General features: G+C 43.8%; 1 protein-coding gene across 1 annotated transcript in view; it reads left to right on the top strand.

The window, feature by feature from the left end:
- Positions 1-6,604: 6,604 nt before the first annotated feature.
- Positions 6,605-22,045, top strand: part of LOC124720475 (ankyrin-1-like) — a 64,656-nt gene continuing 49,215 nt past the window's right edge. The window contains exon 1 of the mRNA XM_047245832.1: positions 6,605-6,697. The gene's annotated coding sequence lies outside the window, so the exon portion shown is untranslated. The remainder of the gene's footprint in view (positions 6,698-22,045) is intronic.

Here is a 22,045-nt window from a genome sequence, read left to right as displayed (position 1 = left end):
GTTGTGTTGACAAATTGGTCTGCATCCATAGATACATACATACACTGATCCTTGTTCCATAGAGCGTTAATACATTTCGTAATGATGTGGGATGTGTCACTTGAACATAAGTTTTCTTTACACAAAATAGTAAATATTTTTATAGTTAATACTTCATGTCTAAAGATTCATCTGTTCAGTAAGGTCAAGGGAAGTGTCCGATTCCAGATATTGTTTAGTGGTATTTGGGGAGTTTTGTGATGTCCGTTTTTTCGTGTGGTTTTGTATGGGGGTGGGCGTCTAAATTTGTTTATATTTAGTTTGCCCCCCCCCCCCACCCAAAACACCCCATTTCCCGCTCTTGCCCCGTTAGTGTCATTACGCTTCTTGTGGGAAGTGTGTGTGTTTGTTTTTCGATGTATTTTCGTCCTCACAATGTGTACATAGCGACTTTATATGCGCCATATTGGAATCGTGGTGTATGGTCGTTTCCGCCATATTTGTGACGTCATGAGTCAAAGCAGACGGGCGGGATCGGACGCTTCCGTATTCCCATAATTTTATTTTCTTTTAAATGTTGGTTAGATATCTGCCGGATTTTTAATGCTATTTGGCAAATGACGAAATATTTTTGTGGTAACATAATTCACACCTTTTTGTGACAAAGTGAGATTTAATCCAGAGTAGTGAAGATCATCGTTTCTTCTAGTGTTGTAGCTATGCACTTCGCTGTTACTTTTGAATTGGGGTGGGTCATTAATGACAAATTTCATAAATGAATATATGTACATCGAAGGTACTGTGAATATCTCAAGTTCATTAAATAAATGTCCACAGGGTGTTCTTCGGTGGGCTCCAGCTGTTAGCCTGATGCTATGAATACTTTTCCTCTTAGTGACGAATTGCCCCCAAATACGATGCCATGTGTAAGCAGTGAATGAAAATAGGCATAGTAGGCTAATTTAATGATGTTCATCACCAATATTTTGCAATAACCGCAGTAGCGTAAGTAGCTCAACCTAACTATTTCAGCAGATCATCGATGTTTCTTCAAATTCAATTTCTCATCAGTGTACACACCCAGAAATTTTGAATACCCTGCCTTAGCAACAGACTTGCGTTCATAGCCTATATTTATCAGTGTTGTTATGCCATTTACTGCACAGAATTACATTCACTGTTTTTTCTCAAAATTTAATAAGTGTACTTGCAGAGAACCACTTACTAATTTTGTGAAAGACATTATTTACAATTTCCTTGGGTGTGATTACTGTACTTGTATCATTAGCAAAAAGAACTAGCTTTGCATCTTCATGAATATAGGGTGGCGAGACATTAATGTATATTAAGACCAATAAGGAAACAGACTGAACTCTGTGGGACACTGCTCTTGATACCTCATCAGTTAAAGGACTCTGCTGGTTTTCGCAAACTATTTGTACTGTTAATTTCAGCCTTCTGATTTCTTCCAGTTAAATATGAATTAAACCATTTGTGCACTGTCCCACTCATGCCACAATACTTAATCTTGTCTAGAAGAAATTCATGATTCACACCATCAAAAGCCTTTGAGAGGTCACAAAATATTCCAATGGATGAAGTTCGGTTATTCAGTGCATTTAATATTTGATCAGTGAAAGCACATATATAGCATTTTCTGTTGAAAAGTCTTTCTGAAAACCAAATTGACATTTAATTAGTACGTCAATTTTACAGATAAGAGATTCTGCTCCTGAATACATGACTTTTTCAAGAATCTTGGATAAAGATGTCAGAACTAAGACTAGGTGGTAGTTGTTCGCATCAGACCTATCCCCTTTTTTATGCCGTTGTTGAACAACAGCGTATTTCAGTCTATGTGGAAAAATTCATATGTGGCTGAGAATCCTACTTATTTGTTGGGAACAAGCTTTCAGTACTCGGTAGCACAGCAAGAGGTGTAGGTTGGTGTGGAATAAGAAGATACGGTTGAGAGACGGATAAGAGCATAAACGTGAATGCGAAATAAAGGGTGGGGCTACGGGGTTCGTATGTAGCATGTACTTCATCATAAGAGCAAACCAGATGTAAACAAACGCAAGCGCGCTCACTGGTCTGCAGCCGTAGCTCTCCTAAACTGGTGGTGCTCCGCTATTGGAAGTAGGTCCAACTTATGTGTTCGATACCTTACTACTATGTCAGTGTGGAAGAACCTTTCAGACATTCTGACGTATTAACAGCCATCAACGTCTATCTTAATCGTACTTTACCTACGTAACTTTTATCTTAAAAATTGTGTACAGTCAGTGTCTCTGTAACCAGTACTTGTGCTCTGATTGTCTCGCTGTTCATACGTACCGCGAAAATGCACGACACTGCTTCCTGCTTCGTAGTGAAACACGCGCGTGGAACACCGTTAATGGCGAGAAACAAGTAGTTAATGTTCTTCACAAGATTACAGACAAAAATCAGCTTTTGACTTTTTCGAGTAGGACTATGTATCAGAAATAAGGGAGGTGTTAACTGTATGCGTGGCGTGATGGACAGGGTCGTAGACTGTCCATCGTGTGTGCCGGCGGGCGGTCGTTCTACGCTCCACGTGGTGCGTAATTTTCTTTGTTTGGTTTGAATACCTAAAGCATTGAAATATGAAACTCATCACATCTACATATACATCTATATGGTTACTCTGCAATTCACACTTAAGTGCCTGGCAGAGGGTTCATCGAACCGTTTTCATACTACTACTCTACCATTCCACTCTCGAATGGCGCGTGGGAAAAAGGAACACCTATATCTTTCCGTTCGAGCTCTGATTTCTCTTATTTTAATATCATGACCATTTCTTCCTACGTAGTTGGGTGTCGACAAAATATTTACACATTCGGGAGAGAAAGTTGGAGATTGAAATTTCGTAACTAGATCTCTCCTCAATCACGACTGCCTTTGATTCAGTGACTCTCAGCCCAACTCGCGTATCCTATCAGTTACACTCTCACCCCTATTTCGCGATAACACGAAATGAGCTGCCCTTCTTTGAACTTTTTCGATGTCCTCCGTCAATCCTACCTGGTAAGGATCCCATACCGCGCAGCAATATTCCAGCAGAGGATGGACACGTGTGATGTAGGCTGTCTCTTTAGTGTTCTGCCAACAAAGCGCAGTCTTTGTTTCGCCTTCCCCACAATATTATCTATGTGGTCATTCCAATTTAAGATGCTCGTAATTGTAATTCTTAGGTATTTAGTCGAATTGGCAGCCCTAAGATTTGTGCGATTTATCGTATACCCAAAATTACTCGGATTTCTTTTAGTACCCATGTGGGTGACCTCGCACTTTTCTTTGCTTAGTGCCAATTGCCACTTTTCTTACCATACGGAAATTCTCTCTAGGTCATTTTGTAGTTGGAATTGATCGTCTGATGACTTTACTAGACTCTAAATTACAGCGTCATCTGCAAACAATCTAAGGGGGCTGCTCAGATATCTCCTACATCATGTATGTAAATCAGGAACAGCAGAGGGCCTATGACACTACCTTGCGAACGCCTTATATCACTTCTGTTCTAGTCGATGATTTACCGTCTATCGCCACGAACTGTGATCTCTCTCGGAGAGGAAATCACGAATCCAACCACACAACTGAGACGATACTCCATATGCACGCAATTTGATTAATAGTCGCTTGTGAGGAACGGTATCGAAAACCTTATGGAAATCTAGGAATATCTAATCGATATGAGATCCCTTGTCGACAGCACTCATTACTTGATGGGAATAAAAAACGATATTTTCTGAAGCCGTGTTGGTTATGTATCAATAAGTCATTTTCTTCAAAGTGATTCATAATGTTAAAGTACAGTATGTGCTCCAAACTAGTACTGCAAATTGAGGTCATTGATTTGGGTCTGTAATTAAATGGGTTACTCCTATTTCCTTTCTTGAATATTGGTGTGACCTGTGCTACTTTCCAGTCTTCAGGAACAGTCTCTTCGTCAAGTGAGCGGTTGTATATGATTCATAAGAAAGGCGGTGTTGTCTGCATACTCTGAAAGGAACCTGATTGCTATATCATCTGGACCTGAAGACTTGCCTTAGTAAAGTGATTTGAGTTGTTTCGCAACACAAATCTACTTTTGTCACTCACGCTAACAACTGTTTTGGTTTCGAATTCTGGAATATGTACGTCGTCTTCTTTCGTGAAGGAATTACGGAAAACTGTATTTAGTAACTCCGCTTCAGTGGCGCCACCGTCGGTAACTTCTCCATCGGTATCGCCCAGTGGCGGTGTTGACTGTTTTCTGCCACTGCTGTACTTTACATACGACCAGAATCTCTTTGGGTTTTCTACCATATTTTGAGACAATGTTTCATAGCGGAAAATATTAAAAGCATCTAGCATTGACGTCCGCACTATTTCGAGCTTCCGTGAATCTTAGCCAGCCCTCGAGATTTTGCGTTCCTCTGAATTTGGCATGCGTTTTTCTTTGCTTATGCAACAGTGATGTGACGTGTTTTGTGTACCATGGTGGATCAGTCCCGTCTCTTAATTTAGGCGGTATGAATCTATTGCTGTCGATACTGTATCTGTGAATTTGAGCCATATCTTCTCCACACTTACATACTTAGCTTGGAAGGAATGGAGACACTCTTAGGAAAGCATCAAGCAGAATTTTTATCTGCTGTTGTAAATAGTTATATTTTGCGTTTGTTTTTAGTGGTTTTGGTTGATATGGTTTTGCGCCATATATGGCAATTAACTCATGAGTCACCAATTTTAAGAAAAATGCAGATCTTGTAGTTCACAATTACATATCACACGAAAATTTCTGGTTTTCATTGCAAGTATAAATTCTCAATTACCGATATTTTATAAAAGATGGTTGAAGATAAAACGTTATTTATATAAGTTTCTTGGAGAGAAATTGTAAAGTCAAGTACGCTCTTCGCATATGCCCATTGTTTTGTAGGACAGATGTGATCTAACATGAGCCAGAGTGATAAATGGCGCAGAAAGATGGAAGACAATTTTGACGCCGTCGAGCACGCTGTACAAATGGATTATTTTTAGAGTTGTGATCGTAACACTGCAGTCTGAACCTGGCAGAATTGATATGGAGGCAAGTTAAGTGATTTGTCGCGAGAAATAACAAGACATTACGCTGTCAAACGTACTGCAACTAATGCGCGAAGCTTTGTGACACACCACTGCCAAACGATGGCGAACTGCAGAACAGCACGTCACGAAAGAGGAGGAGGAGGAGGAGGAAATGTGGACATTTTTGTGGCTTGGGGTTCTGTCTCTGATAGACTCGTTATCAACCTAGCTCTACTGAAGTGTGTTCAGCGGTGTCCGATGTGGAAGGAGTTCAGAGATTACCAGACAACTGACTCCGATACCTTCAGTGGCTTACATATTTTACTACATTGCGGTACTACAGTGCACTTTTACGCCACACACAGCTCATGTAGAAAAATTACCCTCGTTAGTCACGAATTTTCATCACTCCTGCTTTTAATTAAAATACTATGTTCGCTAATATCGATGGCATGTTACATTTTCCGTCCGGTCACCTGAGGAGAAAATCACCCGAGTTTTACCATATATTATTTCCTTCTGTTTAAAAATTCACATCCAGAGCTGTGTTGTCCTCTGCTCGTCTCTTTCTACGCCTGAACCGCCACTGCTCACAGCAGTGCACGTTAGCTGGACCACTTGCCCGGCCAGCGCTGTCAGAGCTAAACGCGCCGGTAAAGCTGTTGCCCCGTATTACAGCACAAGTCGATACGCACAGCATAAAACGAAACCTCATCATCGTACTTGATTGCACTTCTGACCGCTTGGCATCTGCTCCACCTGAAACTAAATCCAAAGAGGTTCCAGCAAACGCGGAAGAGTACATAGTGTAATGTTTACATGAAGTTTAATGTGATGAACGGAGTATATTCCGATGTCCAGATTTGCAATACATTCAACGCACTTTGCCGTATATATCATGCCTTCCAAATTAAAATCTTAAACTGCTAGGGCACAACCATGTGCCGTAAAACAAGACTCCCCACCGAGTGTCCTAGCGACGGCACACACTGGCTTTGACCTGTGCCGTAGTTTCACGGGACTCTCTCTACTCCCAGTACAGAGGCAGAACACAACACTGACGCTTGTTTCCCTCCCACATTGTTGCTTGCAAGGCAGGGTGTGCGGACACTATTCTGCAGCTGAGACTGAAAGGGCAGTTTGTGATTTGGTGAAGTGTATGAATGTGCTGTGATGGAAGCAAACTAAATAGTCCTTGTTACTACACGTATTTTACGCATACTGCATTTTGGTGAGTGGTTTATCCGGCGCTTTCGTCGTCGGTCAAAGAAGATCGGCAGCGGTAGCAACAGGTGCGGTATTTTCTTATTCCTAGTGTGGACACACCTCGTAGAGTACTGGTCCGTAATTCCTTTCATGAAATTCGTGGAGCAAGAATCGTCATGTGCTGTTAAATGTGCATTCAGTCTGCGTGCAGTGCCGACACAGACGTAGACGCCCTGCTGCAGCCGTTCCCTCGCCTGCCGCGCGAGCTGGCAACGCCGCCCCGTGACGTCAGCGCTGGGGGGGGGGGGGGGGCAGCCGGCTGTGTGCGCGGTCCAGTTGTGACGCAGCAGCCTGGAGGGAAGCAGCGTGCCACGTTGTCCTGCCTACCCAGACAGAGTTTGTGTATCTTGTGTCTGCACCGGAATACCTCAGAAAGGTAAGGCAGGAATTTATGGGAGCGGCGGATGTTCTGCACGCTTTTGTGTGGTTTTTGTCGCGTATCTCACTTACTGCTCTTGTCTAATACTTTGTCTTATTTTGAAAAATTACGGCCGCTACGAACAAAGGGGTGGCTAACAGTGTGTTAAATTACCGTTTTGAGTGTTCAGTGATTCATTGGTCGTTACTTATGGCCTTGCTCCAGTCTGTGAAAACTTGAGCGAGAATAACTTAGAACGAATGGAAAATAACGCTACATTCAGTCGGCTAGTGTTCCGATCTGCCACTGTCGATTTCCCCAGAATTCCCGTAGCACAGGTATTTAAAATGAAAACCTCGCGTTCTTAAGTTCGTAAGACGCAATTTTACGAAAACCATCAAACGCAGAACTTTGGAGTAAGCGAGTTTTAATGCCACAAGGCGTGTAGCGGCTTGCAGGCGTGGCAGAAATTTATTTTTTAATGTTTCGCGTAATGTGGCCGAATTCAGACATCTAAAATGTCGTGATGTACTCATTCAGAAGTATAATCTTAAATTACAGCTTTCACACAGTAAGAGAAGTACTGCAGTTGGAAACATTGCGCGTCGCGAGGTAACGTGACTAAGGGCGCAGAAATACGCGGACGTTATTCAGACAGTATTTCAGAATGAGGGCAGTTACCGACTTCCAAGAAACAGCACGCGAGACTACAAAAACTGGAGAGATTTTTTCGCTACCCCTCCCCCCCCCCCCCCCCCACCCGGCCACGTTGTCGCTGTTCATGGAGTCAACTTAGGCATCAGACGTATCGTTGTAGTTTATCAGTACCTAGCTATTCGCGACGCAGTTTGCAGACAGTATCCCCACACCCCGTAGGGTATCTGCAAAAATTACATCGTCGTACGGCCCACACATCAGTATACAAGACGTGTCAAAAATTTAGACGCGCGATAAACGGGCTTTCCTTTAAAAAGGAGCGCAAATTAGAAATTACCCAGACTGTATTCACCCAGTATTTCAGAATGAGCACTTGCTTTCGAACACACGTGAAGAACAATTTCAAACTGTTTGTAAACTTTATCTCGCTTACATGCTTAACGTCAGATGTTACACACGTAAACTCGTCTGCAAAGTAATCAGACGTAGGAAGCTGTTTCGTGCGCGGGCGTTGCCGATCCTGAAATCCGCTCGCGAATCACAACTCGTGGCGTCACGCCGACACGCTTGTGGCGATGAGACGCAGCACTCGCGTTCATTTGCATATTTTCACAATGTTCTGGAATTAATGTTGTGGTGAACGAGCGATCTGTAGCTTTCCCCAACACCCTCATTACACAGAGGCGTAGAAGTTGGCGAATTCTTGAGAATTTATCGTAATGTTTGTGCTTCACGAAATAAACATTTCGTATTTTTTATCGCTCTGTCACGTCACGTCTCCTCGTTTGTGATTTGCTGATGGAATTTTTTTTAGCACTCTACAACGCTGCATCGCTTTGTTTGGCTGATGAGAGAGCCCGGTGTGTCGACAAAGCAACGCGTCAGCGACCTGTGAGGCGCGCCGTGTTCTGTGCGGCCTGCGCTTCAGTCGTGTATTATGTGAGGGAGGAGTGAATGTCGGTGATTCTGACGCCGTCACTTACCAGCTTCTTCATTTCACGTTCAACTAATGGCGGCAGAACCTAGATTTAATTTGTGCCATTTCCAGTGCGACAGTTGCGAGAATCGAGGTAGATTTGTTGTTAGTTTCCGTCAGAGGGCTGAATCACGTCAAAATTATAACATTTGTGGGGGCATTTGCTAATTATGTTCGACAGAAACCTACAGTAAACATTATTTCGTTTAGCCAGATACTGTTATAGAAGCCTTACCCGTTATTGATGGTAAGTCACAGTTTCGGAATCGTGGGTGGCCACTGACGTCGCATTTACAGACACTTGGGCGTGACAAAGTACTGAAGACGACCCGTCTTGAAGAGTTCAGAAATGCCATGTGTCAGTTAGACTGCACATCGTCGTAAAACGCAAATTTGAATACCAAAACCATAAAATTGACAATTTTATCGTCGGAAACAGGCAGATCAACACGACGACTGTTTAGTGTGCTCCTCTTATCCAATGGCAGCACAGAACGCGTGACGTCACGGAAAAGTGACTGTCGTCACACGTGAGGGACACGATGATTTGATAAAAGTTGCACGAATTTTATGTATAAAAAGCAACCCGGAATCAGTGCTGTAAATGCCCTTCACTTCTGTGACATGGAGCTGTGTGTGGTGGTTTTCGTATTTATACTCGCCTATCACAAAATATACAACGCAATTGATGCACGCCGTATTAAAGACCTGTTCAAAACGTATAGATAAGATTTGCTGAATTGTAGAAAATTGTGGCGTTCACGGATGAACAGTAGCGGCAGCCAAAACAGTTTCCTAAAAAGGCCGCCATTTAATCGCGAGTGTGTGGAATCGGCTCTTTAGCACACACACAGATATCCAATAATAAGGGAGTAAGGTCACTCGTGACTTGGGAATGTGCACAGTGTTTCCGGGTGCTTTCAATTCATTAGGTGTTCTGTCCAGCAGTAAAATATGTGATAGTTGCATAAAATTTCACACTGTGGTGTCTCACATGATACTTGGGCTGGCAGTAAACGTGACTCAACGTGGAGACGGTGGCGAGGTGTCGCCCTGACACGCGGCTGAGGGTAACCTGCGTGCAGGAGGAACCGTGCTGTACCGGTGTGCGGACATTCGCCACGATTTTAGCTGCTCCGAAGGGTTGGGTCCCTTGTCTCCCCCCCCTCCCCCCTCCCCCCTCCTCCTCACCCGCCGCGTAGTAAAGCCACTCACTGAGCCTTTCCGCTGGTTTACTTAACACAGGACCAGAATGTCTTTGGAGTTTCCGCCACATTTATGGGGTATCAGTTCCGTCTCTTATTAATTTATTTGGTACGAATCTCTCGAGTGCTGTTGATAACATTTCTTTGAACTTTAAGCCTCATATGGTCTTCACTTACATAGTTTGGAAGGATTGGGGAGTGTCTCTTAGAAAGAAGTCTACCGAATTTTTAGCAGCTTTTATAAATAGATATATTTAGCGTTTAGTTTTGGTGAATTTCTTTTTTACGGAATTGAGCCTCGCTACGACTGTGTTCACTAATCCCTGTATCCGTCGTGATGCTCGGGATTATTTGTGGCTAAGAGGTCAAGTGTGTTTTCGTAACCATTTCCAATATGAATGGTCTCGTGAACTAATTGTTCAAAATAATTTAAAGAGACCATTTAGAACAATTACAGAAGTTCTTTTGTATAAAGTATGAAAATGAACTTTTGACAACATATGGAAGGTAGATTGAAGTCGCTACCAACTATAATTGTATGAGTAGCGTACCTATTTGTGATGAGGCTCAAGTTGTCTTTGAACTGTCCAGCAACTGTTTCATATGAGACCAGGGGTCGGTAAAAGGAGCCAGTTATTAATTTATTCAGGTTGTCGAATATAACCGCTGCCCACCCTAAGTGACAGGAACTATCTGCTTCAATGTCACTTGTCAGTTGGAACAGGCATTACATTATTTTTCCTTACGTTGTGCTTCTTGTTTCTGTTCTAGTGTAGATCATTAGAAGTACGGTTTTTCCCTCCAAAACCTAGGGTGTTTTCTCTGCGACTCTGTAAATACCAGAGCTAAACAATGTAGAACAACGTACGTTACAAGCATAGCATTCTGTATTACCACAGTTCCTTATCTCTAACATTTTAAAGATGTACGTAGACTTTAGATGACATGTCAATCATAGAAGTTCTTATCTCTATTTAGTAGCGTATTTTCAGTCATGTTTTCAACATTGTCCCGCTACACTTTATTAACTGTTTCGCCGCAAGAGATATCGGATTTTAGAGAGTAAATTAATATAGAGTATGTTGTTCTTCTTTTCAAACGTTCACATACCCCTTTCTTCTTTCCTTATTGTCTTTTGGGCATGCAGTTTTAGTAATTAAAGTAGGCACAAATGCAGCGATCAAAAAGAAATGACTAGCGTACATTCGCACTCTTTTACATCTTTCCGTTCTTGTTGTTCCCTTGGCGATGGACTGTTTCTATCTCAATAAGTAAGCATGAAAGGAAGCTACCGTACAGACAGAGGGATCTGTAATCCATTAAATTTCGGGCATGCAGCCGCGCAAATAAAATTTCTTCTACTGATATTTCGGCCGCGTATCGTCCGGCCATCTTCAGAGCGAGTCACAAGTCTTGTGAAATTTAATGGATTATTCATTACGCCGCGAGAAGTTGAAAATGCACAGAGGGATCTGTATTTATACTTGGCACAAATGATTACATACTGACATAATCGTCGGTATTGGTTTCGTTTCCCAAAAGTTATAAATGTTTCGATTTCGGAGAAGAAGCTCTGTATTTCCCCAAGACGTCGATGGAGGAGGTCGCTTATGTACTGGTTACATCGAGTAAGACGTGAAGACGGCGGTTCGAAAGCGGACAGAAGTAGTACGAGGAATTGCGTCCCTAACCTGAGGGATCGCTAGTCAAGCTACCTGGCGAAGGGGCAAGCGTGGCAAATGTCCAGCGTGGCAAATGTCCGTCATTCGCTGCACCACTGTGTGCTTGTAATCTGAAGTTGAGCCACTCACAGAGGCCCATCGTCGGCTGTAACTGCTGTATGGCGGCGAAACTTGGTATGCTAATGCGCCCTTGCGGAACCGATTTACACTGGAAGAAATGTTCCCATATGTAATGCATTGGGAACGGAACGTGCACAGGAAGGGACAAACAAGAGAGAAAGGCAGAATGTCGATATTATTAACCGCCACTTGCAGAACTTGTTCAGTATGAGCACCGGAGACTTCCGCGAGGTGTTGCACAGTGACAGATTCGCACCTGGTATTGGAATTGATTTCCTCCGGCGCCAGGTGGTTTCGCGGTAACGCATTAGCATGTCTACAGTGTTTCGCTGCCTTACCATAGTCACAGACCACAGTGGACTTGGGTCAGTAGCTGCATTTTACTTATGAACACCCGGTACTTGAATGTCTCAGATGAAGAAAAAAAAACGGCTCGCGAAAATTTCGCTGTCGCCTTGGTGGCTCATGTGGTCATAAACCATTCAGTAGTTCAATCAGTGAAAAAATCTGCAGTTTTCTCAGACTTCCGTCGTGTGTTTAACTTTTCTCAAAGCATCAAGATTCTGCAAGTACCCGTATTTCCAGTACAGGCGGCTGCCTGAACTGGAGCAGCTCGCAGCTGCTGATAGCGGCCGTCGACATTGACCCGTGGCGTAATGGTGTGCTGCGTGACGTCACACACACTCACGGATACAACAGAACGCGTGGCTGCTATATTATTTTCTGTAAAGAGTGTTGTGGTGGAAAAGTGATCCGTTGCTTAGCCAGAGTTCTGGTACAGGTTGTCAGGTTACAGTATGGTTGTCACTCAGCGGAGACAAAGAAATGGAATGCTACAGTAGCAATTTTTGTGTGGCACGTACTTCACGCATGTTAGCTTTCGAAGAGCGTTGTATGTCCGTTTCGGTGACGCACAGTTGGAATCGGCAGGTTCGGCGCTGGGCACCGCTTCCCCCTGGTGTGGGGGCAGGTCAGGTCCACACCTGTGCAGCCGGCCGGCCAGCCGACACGTGAGCACGGCAGGCAGCGGCAGCCCCCACTCTCCGGACGAGTGCAGACCGCGCTCTCCCGTCCACTGTGTTCTTTTGTCTGTTTTTTGTACTGCGTCTCACTGTTACGTTCCTGTGTTTCGCGCCCTTTCAAATTTTCGCAAGCCCATTGGCCGAGTGGTCTAAAAAGAAACAAAATGGCTCTGAAGATCATCGTGCATACATACCTGTGACGCGAGTTCTCGGTAACATCCACTATGGCCTCTACTTTGTGTAGTCAGTGATCGAGTGGCCTTCTGCTAATATTTCAAGTTCATTTGAGTCAGCCACAGTGCAATGAAACCCTATTTTAATCGCTAGATTTTCGAAAATAAACATTAAGAGAAACAGGGCTGTAGTAGAATTATAAAGATTATGACTTACATATAGGAGACAACCGCAATTACGACACACACAGTTTAACTACACAAACCCGTGACCAGTTCCAGATTTTCAAACATCCATTAAGTGCTTTTGCAAGCTGATCAGTACTTGCGTTAACCGCCTACGGCCAATCCAGCGATGCGAAATTTCGTCGTTTAGGTAGCAACAAACATCGATGCTCCCTGAAGGAATGAGTAGTCGAAACAGCCACAACTGCAACATATCGAGGTAAGATGTACCCGGCACAGTTGTCTCACAGTATTGAAACGGCCCATTCAGCTTCGCCAGTCACACTGCACAGGATACATTAACCGTCGGCGAATCTCCTTCATGCGCCGAAATTACGTGAGGTTTTTCAGTACAGCACACTGTCACATTGCGGAGATAAACTTTTTCAGAAAAGTGTTAGTTGCTTTGTCGCTGAATATCAGCGTGGGGGCGAAATGTCCATCCTCAATTGATGCCTCCAATGTGGCGCAAATCTGAAGGCGCCGGCCGTAACAGTCCGCGTAACAGTCCGCTTTTAATTGTTGTAAGGGATCCGGACGGTACGGTTTGGAGTGTAAACGCCAATGCACTGTCTTCCACACACTTTGCTGCGGTGTTCAGAGTTCGTGGCTTCTGCGTGCTGTTGACTTGTGTGGACTGCGTACAAAAATCTCGTTCAGCCCCCCCCCCCCCCCTTACGCGGTTTTTTGCAGCTGTCACATTTGGTCAAATACCTCGCATGTTCCAACACATGAAAAGTCTTGCCTTGTCGGCATTTTGGCAAGGCGCTGAATTCGTAATGCCATGCAATCATATTCGTACACTTAATACCTACCCTTGGTTCACTTACAGTATCACTGAAGCGCCGTTCCTTTCCGTACGTAAAACTGCGATTACAAGTTACGAAATGCCACAGTAGGTGTGAAGTAACGCCCTCTATAAAGCACTGCAGGACCTTTGCTTGTCTCTGAGTTGCACGGCTGATACAATGAATTTTCGTTACCACTCACGAATAATTCCGTCTCTTTTTTTTGTTTACGATTAAAATGCTTAATACTTGGGCAAATCTGCTGATAGCAAATATCGCTCTCCTTACTGTTTATCAAAATATGCCCCCGACCTTCCATGCCTTCTTTCTTTCGTCGTGTAAATTTTGCCAACTCCAAGGAAACAAGACGACCGGCAAGTCAGGGATTTTTGTCTCCTTATCTATGAGTTTCAAACAGCTGTTTCTCTTTTTCTCTTACAGAAATTAGTATTGCGTATTTCTTTACACTTATTGCATGTACAAATTATTTCCTCTTTTTACTTATTTACATAAAAATATGCGAATAATCGTTACCACCTAGATGGACATAAAACATGAAAATTATATCTATGGACGGTTAGTCTCTAATTTGGCTAAAAGATAATTACTACCATCTTTGTAGCCTCTTTTATGTAGGTGCTTCAAAAATATATTACATGATGAACGGTGCAGTTTTTTATAAACTCGCGCAAAGATTTATTAGCCTGACTTTTCTCGACCGAAATATTTGAGACAGGACTAAACAAAACAACGATGGCGTCAACTCTTGACAGTTTTTGTGTGGTGATCCACAGTGCGGACCTTACTGTAGTTAGTTTCTTACTGTGCTTAGTTTGAAGCGTCAGAAATTAAACTTGGTATTTGAACCTAAAGTAAGTGCAGCTTGCGGGGATGACGTCATATAGCGATATACTGCGCGGTTATATTGTAAGAATTCGTACCTGTAGCTACGAGATTTCGAGGGATTTTTTCCTTGCTCTTTCTTCAATACAAAGCCACTAAATGTGGCACCAGTGCTCCGGTAGTGTAAAACCGAATACGGCGACCGGTCAGTCTCTTCTGCATCAACGAATCAGAGCGCAGACAACAGCCACTTACTGGGAACCGCTGAAAGTGACCAGCGCAAATATATAAGGGTTACTGCAGAAAAACAGCCGCCACAGAATAAGATCTGGCCATCGTACTCGGCGCAGCACAAGGGAACAGACAGGAAAAATTTAGGTTCCTCTTACGCCCACGAATGGCGCGTGGGCAGGGTGATCCTCGGTAAGGCGTCTTTATTGGCCGCAGTTTCTCGATTTTTCTCGTCATTTCGCTGCAAGCCTGGAAGCTTCGAGGAGACGCGCTGGCGCTGCGGAACAGCGGTTTGTGGGCAGGAAGCGGGCGTCCGCGCAGTGCAGATAACTGCGGGTCGCCAGTCCAGGGTCAGCGGGTGACGTCACGCGGCGAGGCTGGTGCAGACCGGCTGCTGCGAGCACACTGGTGTGAGATGGGGGGGGGGGGGGGAGGAGGAGGGGGGCAGCAGCAACACTGACGTCACGGCGCAACGAAGAACGGCTTCGCTGAACAAAGTACCCACCACCACATTCCGCAAAGTCGTCTCAGGTTTGGATCTGTAGGTGGTTACTTAGTTTCACTACATGTCCCATCACGATATTAATTTTGTGGTGCTTTAGGTTTAGATTTGGTTGATACACGAGAAGTGTGTTGGAAAGGAGCACTGTAACGTATTACGGTTATGCACATGACGGTATACAGGTACATTCATGACGGTGCATTTTGTGTGCTTCATATCGTTTGAAAGTGATGTTTCACGCTGAGCCGGAAAACATTGGCGCGTAAAAGATGTGTACGCCACAGGAAGTTTTCAGGCAGAAGAACGTTCCCTTCAACTTGGCCGATCTGCTCGGCGGTGGAGATGACCCGAAGTTACGGGGGCGGCGCAAACACCGGGAGAAGGTAATTAGCGACTCGGCCGGGAATCGAACCTGGGACGCTAACCACGGACTGCGGACACTGCTGCACGGACCGTGAACACGACTGGGTCTGGGATACGCTGTGTGGGGCTCACCACCTCTCTTTCCTGTTAGAAGTAGTCAGTGTTTCGAAATTCTTCCGTTTTATCTCTGTGGAGGGGGGCGGGGCGCCAAGGGGGGGATGTGAAGATTTTCTACAAAACAAAAATCTACTCGCATTTTGACCTAGAACATGCGGATTTCTTCTCAGATGGGTCTCTGATAAGAGCCGTGCTGTCCGTTCAACGGAAAGAAAGATTGTGTTCTGCGGCATGGAATGTCCGCTGACAAACTTCGGGGTCACGTTATTCTGTTTACACTTGTTAATAAATGAAACGGCCATGCTAGTACTCGCAATTATGCAGGAAAATTATATTACAAATCGCCTACTTTCAAAAACAAATACATAGTTCAGATCCTCAATAACAGTATTGTGGTTGTGGAATTGCATACAAAGAAAGGTTAATTAAAGAAGAAAGCTTATTTGTTGTATCTTGAAATATTGATGCACTATTCGAAGTGTACCAATTATCAAATAGATGATTTTCGGGCACAGGCCACTGATGTCATTGCCAAACAGAAAGAAGAAATCGCTGCAAGGCATGCGAAAAAACTGTCAAATTTGTCCAAGGGTGTTATCAGAGGTAACCAACAAGGATGTTCCAATAACACAGTTCTAAACCCACGTTCTGTGAACGTGTTATTAATAAAACTTCTATAATGTTTTCAACAGGTAATACGCAGTTAATGTCCAAAGCGCTGAAATTCAATATCGCACCTGCGATTAAAGAACCACACGTGGTAGACAATTTCATAGTATGCCTTAAATTAGGTTTGGAGTGTACCAAAACGCCAAAGAATGTTCAAACGCGGTTTGGCTAATCCTGTAAAATCTTAGAAAATGAATGATCTGTCGCTCAATCAAAGCATTACGTTATAGAACCGTGAAAAGTATTAATCGTAAACTGGAGAATAATAGCGCCCTAATTACGAAAGCCGATAACGGGAACTCGTTAATTATAGCTTCCAAAGCGGAATACATAGATAAAACAGCCTTTTTTTCGATCAAAATGGCATTACTTCCATCGAATCAGATCCTACTCAAGCGTTACATAAAGAGATAAGAACAGGTTTGCAGAACACTAATAAATTAATAGGAGTGTTTCTAAAGAAATGGCTCTTGAAAATGAAACCGAAGCCGCCCATACTAACGAGTCAATTCAAAGTTCACAAAAACTTCCATCCGATACGTCCTATCGTGGACAGTACAAACAGTACGTACCATAAGCTGGCTGTCTGTTTACATTACAAAATTAAGGACAACTTCGCTTTCCAGAAAGTTTACTTTCAGAAACTCTGTCGAATGGTAAATAAACTGAATAATGTAATCTGCCATGCCACATCCGAGCTGGCCCCCTTTGAGGTTTCCAGCCTCCGTACCAACGTACCTGTAGATCGGACTTACACTTCCATAAGAAATTGTCAGATACTGAAATTGATGTGCTCATGAATCTCCCGCGCCTTGTTTTGAAATACAATTACTTTTCTCTTAATAACAAAATACACTCACAACCGTACGGGTTAGCATTGGGAAGCCCTCTAGCAGGGATTATTTCCGATACATTCATGGATACGATAGAATCTCAATTTTTTGTTAGTAATATATAGATGGCGTAGAAAATAAAGTTATATGCCGAGATACGTGGATGATATTCTCTTCGTAATTGACTCATCCCAAGAAGACATAGATCAGATACTTGTACTGTTCAACGATCTCCACGAGAAAATTTTTACTCTTGAAAACGAGTCACCCAGTATGACGTTGTAGATCTTAAGTTATCTATAGTCCATGATCACATACAATGTGACATCTTCATCTCCAGGAAGCATACGTTTTCTGAGAATGTCATACCTGCCGACTCTGCACACCCGCTGGCGCATAAAATGGCACTTTCTCGTTCTAGTATACATAGAGCGATATCCATTCCCCTATCCGCAGAAGCCTTGGAACACGAACCGGTAACCCTTGAAACAACAGCGCGAAATAACGGTTACGAGCTTGAAATGAAGAGACGGCTCTAAGACAGGAAAGTAAATAATAATGGGACTAAAAGTTGCACATTAGGTATCATGCCAGAAGTTAACCCCTTCATAGATAAAATTTCATATTAAATAGGGCGTCTTCTAAAGAACCCGGAGTTAGAGACAATTTTGCCTACTAATAGTAGGCTGCAGAAGAACCTGATTCACACTTTAAAAAAGCCTAAATTGTCGTTATCTGGAGTTTCCAAGATTGCATGTGGCAATTGTCCGAAATTTTACATCGGCCAAACAGAAAGAGCCTTACTAACGAGATACAAGGAGCCTGTCCCTACTAAAGTTGCAGATGGCAAGCGTGGTTCGACATTCGCAGAACACTTGGTGCAAACGGCTCACGCACTCAACCCTCCAAATAATACTCAGCTCTTTCATTGCGAAGTTCACGTACTACATGACAAAAATAACCTTCTTAACGCCCAGCTGCAACTGCGAATCAAAAACTTTTTTGAAGGTGTGCAACTGTTATTCCATCCGCCATAATCGTAGGGAGTAATCATTATACCCTTGGCAACATGTTTTAGCACACATGTTTTGCCGAATAGCTGGGATTATCTGGTATTTCAAACCCGTAGTTATTCCCATGCGGTCAAGTTCGATGTTCAGCTCACATATGCTAGGTTGGCTTAAAACAGTAACCGCATTGGTCCCTTCATTTTTGACGTCCAACAAATTATTACATATGTTAAGACAGTCGCTATATCTGTGCTCCTTACTGGACAACGTGTACGTCAATTTCGTTAGCCGCACCTGGTTGTTCATAAAATTTTAAGTTTAGGAGTACACGTTGGTACGAGTGTCAACACACAGTGTCGCGCATGCGCTCTCGAGGCTGTGGACAGTACCAGTACAACGTCCGTTGCTGCCGTACAGCGGTCGCGGAGTGGGGCCGTGGCTGTTTCCCGGGTAAGTTATTACAATGTGGCGACGTATTTCTCTATTATAGTTTTTAGTTTCTGACGTTGCCCTGTATGGACAAATCGTAGTTCCTTTTATTCTGAAGAAGGTTGGGTTGTCCCAACTGAAACCTAGGTAAATCTACGTAAACATTGCAACTGAGGCTGTTGTTAATTTCAAATTAATATTTATACAGCTGCTGACAGGGCCGCGAAATGTTGAAAATGTTATAATAACCTCATCTCCTCTTCATTACTGCTCATACATAAGCAGCTTATTTTCTGGAGTTGGGGTTTCGGAGCGTCGTTGGTGGCTGCCCTACGCGCCGTGCAGGGCGGCGTGAGGCGCACACAGATTGTCCCTACAGCTGAAAGCAGCGTCGTGCCGTATTCGCGGTGCGCACTGAAGGCTGCCGACACAGACTGCCGCATATCGGCGGCCATATTTGTCTGCACGGCATGCAGCCCGTCTTGTTCTCTGGAGTGCGTTAGCTTTTTTCACAAAAACGTGATACCTGGTTTTGGTAGTTACATGCGGACATCAGTTTGAAGAGGTACGGGCACAGACAAATTTCGAAATCACCGATACCGGCTTCGTTTTACACATAAGGCTCACGTCGTTTTGAGATCTCGTGATACCAGAAGACAGGAATGTGCAGTTAGCTGCTGAGCTCGCAATAGAAATGAAAGAAAACTACAGGTTCCCCTAGAAACGTCCTTTCGTGCAAGAAATATAACTGCGTCATTGCAAAACAAAACGGAAGCTAATCCTACCGCTGATGAAGAAGAGAGCATACTTTTAAAGTGGGCCAAGCCACAGCTCCAGTCTCGTATTTACGCCGTGACAACAGTGTTGTGGGAAATCGTAACCGATAAGTCTCCGTCAATGCACGATAATTCCAACTGCATATTCCAGTGTACTCAACGAGATTCTGAATCGAAATACAGTGATACGTAGTTCTGAAATAAATTCAACTCCATGTTTGCAATGTACGTGTTAATCCCATCTCCGGATCACACTTCAGTGCCGTTGAGAGATGCAGACACTCTCTTCTCACGATTACAGCTGTGGTAAACATTACCAAATGGTTTCGCGTTTTACGAACCCGGATTGACGTGAGCTGTAGAAGTTTGTGCGGCATTCGGGTTAGAGTTCAGATCCGGCCCAAATTTTCGTGTTTCGCAAACAGCGGCCGTGTGTCCGGCTTCGCGAAATTCGAATACATTACCCAATAAATGTAAAACTGTTTCCCATCTACACGAACCTACCGTTATATATAGGGTATGTTTGTCAAGCCCTAACAACTTGTATATCGCAAAAATAAAACAGAATAAATGGCGATTTCGTAAGTTTTTCATTACTGTGTCAGATGTTACGCTTGCACGTGTTCTGTATAAAGGAGATAACCTAAAGTGAATAGTTACCACTGCCTGGTTGCTTATACTGTTGTAAAACTTGCTGATACTTTAGTTTTGTGAAGCACGATGGATGAAGCTTGCGTATCTAGACATGTTGAAATTTGTGCCGTAAGGCGTGGGCGGATACCTCAGTTGGCAATAGTGAAGCTTCCACGTTGGCAACCTCATGTGGGGCGTAAACGTCGCAACAGGCAGAATACGCGGGTGTGGTTGACGCTTTGCTGATAGGCGCGGAGGCAAATACTCCGGCTGCGAGGCTGAAACACTGAGGGGACACACAGCCACTGAGAGAGAGAGAGAGAGAGAGAGAGAGAGAGAGAGAGAGAGAGAGAGAGAGCGGTCTGCCACCGGGGAGCGGCCAGCCCAGGCTCCACAGATGCCGGGACTTCCCCGGGCAGCTGGCGCAGTGCGGCCACACCCGCGGAAAAAAAGTACCTGTTGCTGTGTGGGAGAGGAGTGTGCGGCAGCGAGGCTGACGTGGCGACGGAGCGCAGAATGGCCTTCCTGCCCCAAGTACCCTCCGCCACACACCGTAAAGTGGCCGGAAGTAGCTGTTCTTTTTATTTTTGGATCGCACTCCAGCTCAGGACTCGTTTTGTACTGCTAGATGTAGAATGTCGTATCAGAATCAAAAGTTCATCGACGAAGTATGTTCGTCATAAACGATAGTGAAATTTAGATATAGCTCTGTCATTGCTTAAAAGAGCTATTTTTCTTTCAATTAAATCTTAAGGTAGCTTTAGTAGCTTGCTAACTGTTGACTTTGCTTTAAAGTGACTTCACATTTTTTTTCAGTAATTACAAAAATGGTTCAAATGGCTCTGAGCACTATGGGACTCAACTGCTGTGGTCATCAGTCCCCTAGAACTTAGAACTACTTAAACCTAACTAACCTAAGAACATCACACACACCCATGCCTGAGGCAGGATTCGAACCTGCGACCGTAGTGGTGGCGCAGTTCCAGGCTGTAGCGCCTATAACCGCTCGGCAACCAGGGCCGGCTATTTCCTATTGTACTTGGACGAAACGTGAATAATTCAAAGTCATACCAACAGTGTTTGTCGGTATTTTGCGTGATACTTTAAAGTCCTCCAGGAATTATGTTGAATGACGAGCTGCGTTAGCGTAATGGTGAAGGTGCTTGGCTGCTAAGCAAAAGGTTCTGAGTTCAAACCTTGTGCGGTGTTTAATGTTTTCTTGATTTAAAAACAATATCGAAGTGTCTTCATGAATTTCATTCGTTGAATGTAATTCTGAAATTTCTAGTGGCAACTAAAATCGACCATATGGAAAGTATACGCTATGGACTTTTACCTCTGCAAACTCTTCAAAATTTCGTGCAATGGTTTACTACACTTAATGCTGCACAATAACTGCGTTGAACATCGAAACAAAATTGTCATTTATGGGGGGGAAAGTATCGGTGAAGATGTGTTAAAATCAAATTTTTGGGCCAGATAGTTTATGTGAAATCGAATAAGTTTGTCGAAGCAGTGGGAACACCATGTGTCTGCACAGGCGAGCAGTGCAGTGATGACAAAACCGCACACAGCACGGAATGCGGGCAGCACGTCTCTGTAGCAGCCTTGGTGGCTTTACTTCGTGAACTGCGCGCTCCCCCCTAAACGTAAGTTTGCGAACTATACTGTACTATGGCGCTGCTTCTCTTGGCGCGTGCAACTGGCAACGCAGCAATCTCCCGCGTCTGGGCGGGCATGCGCGAGCCGCCGAGATAAAAGAATTGAACTACACCACAAATAGACACAATGAGGTTCTTCGTAAGCTATTGAGCTCTCTGGTCGCCAATTACTTGTTTAATGAGACACACTCTTTCAGAATTCTGTCACAGTAGCTGTTCCAAAAATGAATGTTAAAATTATAGTGTGTTTTGGCAAGAAGTACGATTAAACCGGTCAACAAGAGAAATGTGACTGTTACTCACAAATAGTGATGCTTCATCGAATGAGAAAAGATTAACAATTCACACAAAAATAAACCGCCAATGCTGTTGGAATTGTGATTGAATCCCATAACCCATCGTATTTTTAACACTGAGCGACTGGAATGGAAACTTCACAAAGAATTTTATT

Source organism: Schistocerca piceifrons, chromosome 11 (genome assembly GCF_021461385.2).
Source record: "Schistocerca piceifrons isolate TAMUIC-IGC-003096 chromosome 11, iqSchPice1.1, whole genome shotgun sequence".
NCBI classification, from domain to species: Eukaryota; Metazoa; Arthropoda; class Insecta; order Orthoptera; family Acrididae; genus Schistocerca; species Schistocerca piceifrons.
The sequence above is the reverse complement of the archived record's forward strand: the minus strand, read 5'-3'. Positions and strand labels throughout refer to the sequence as shown.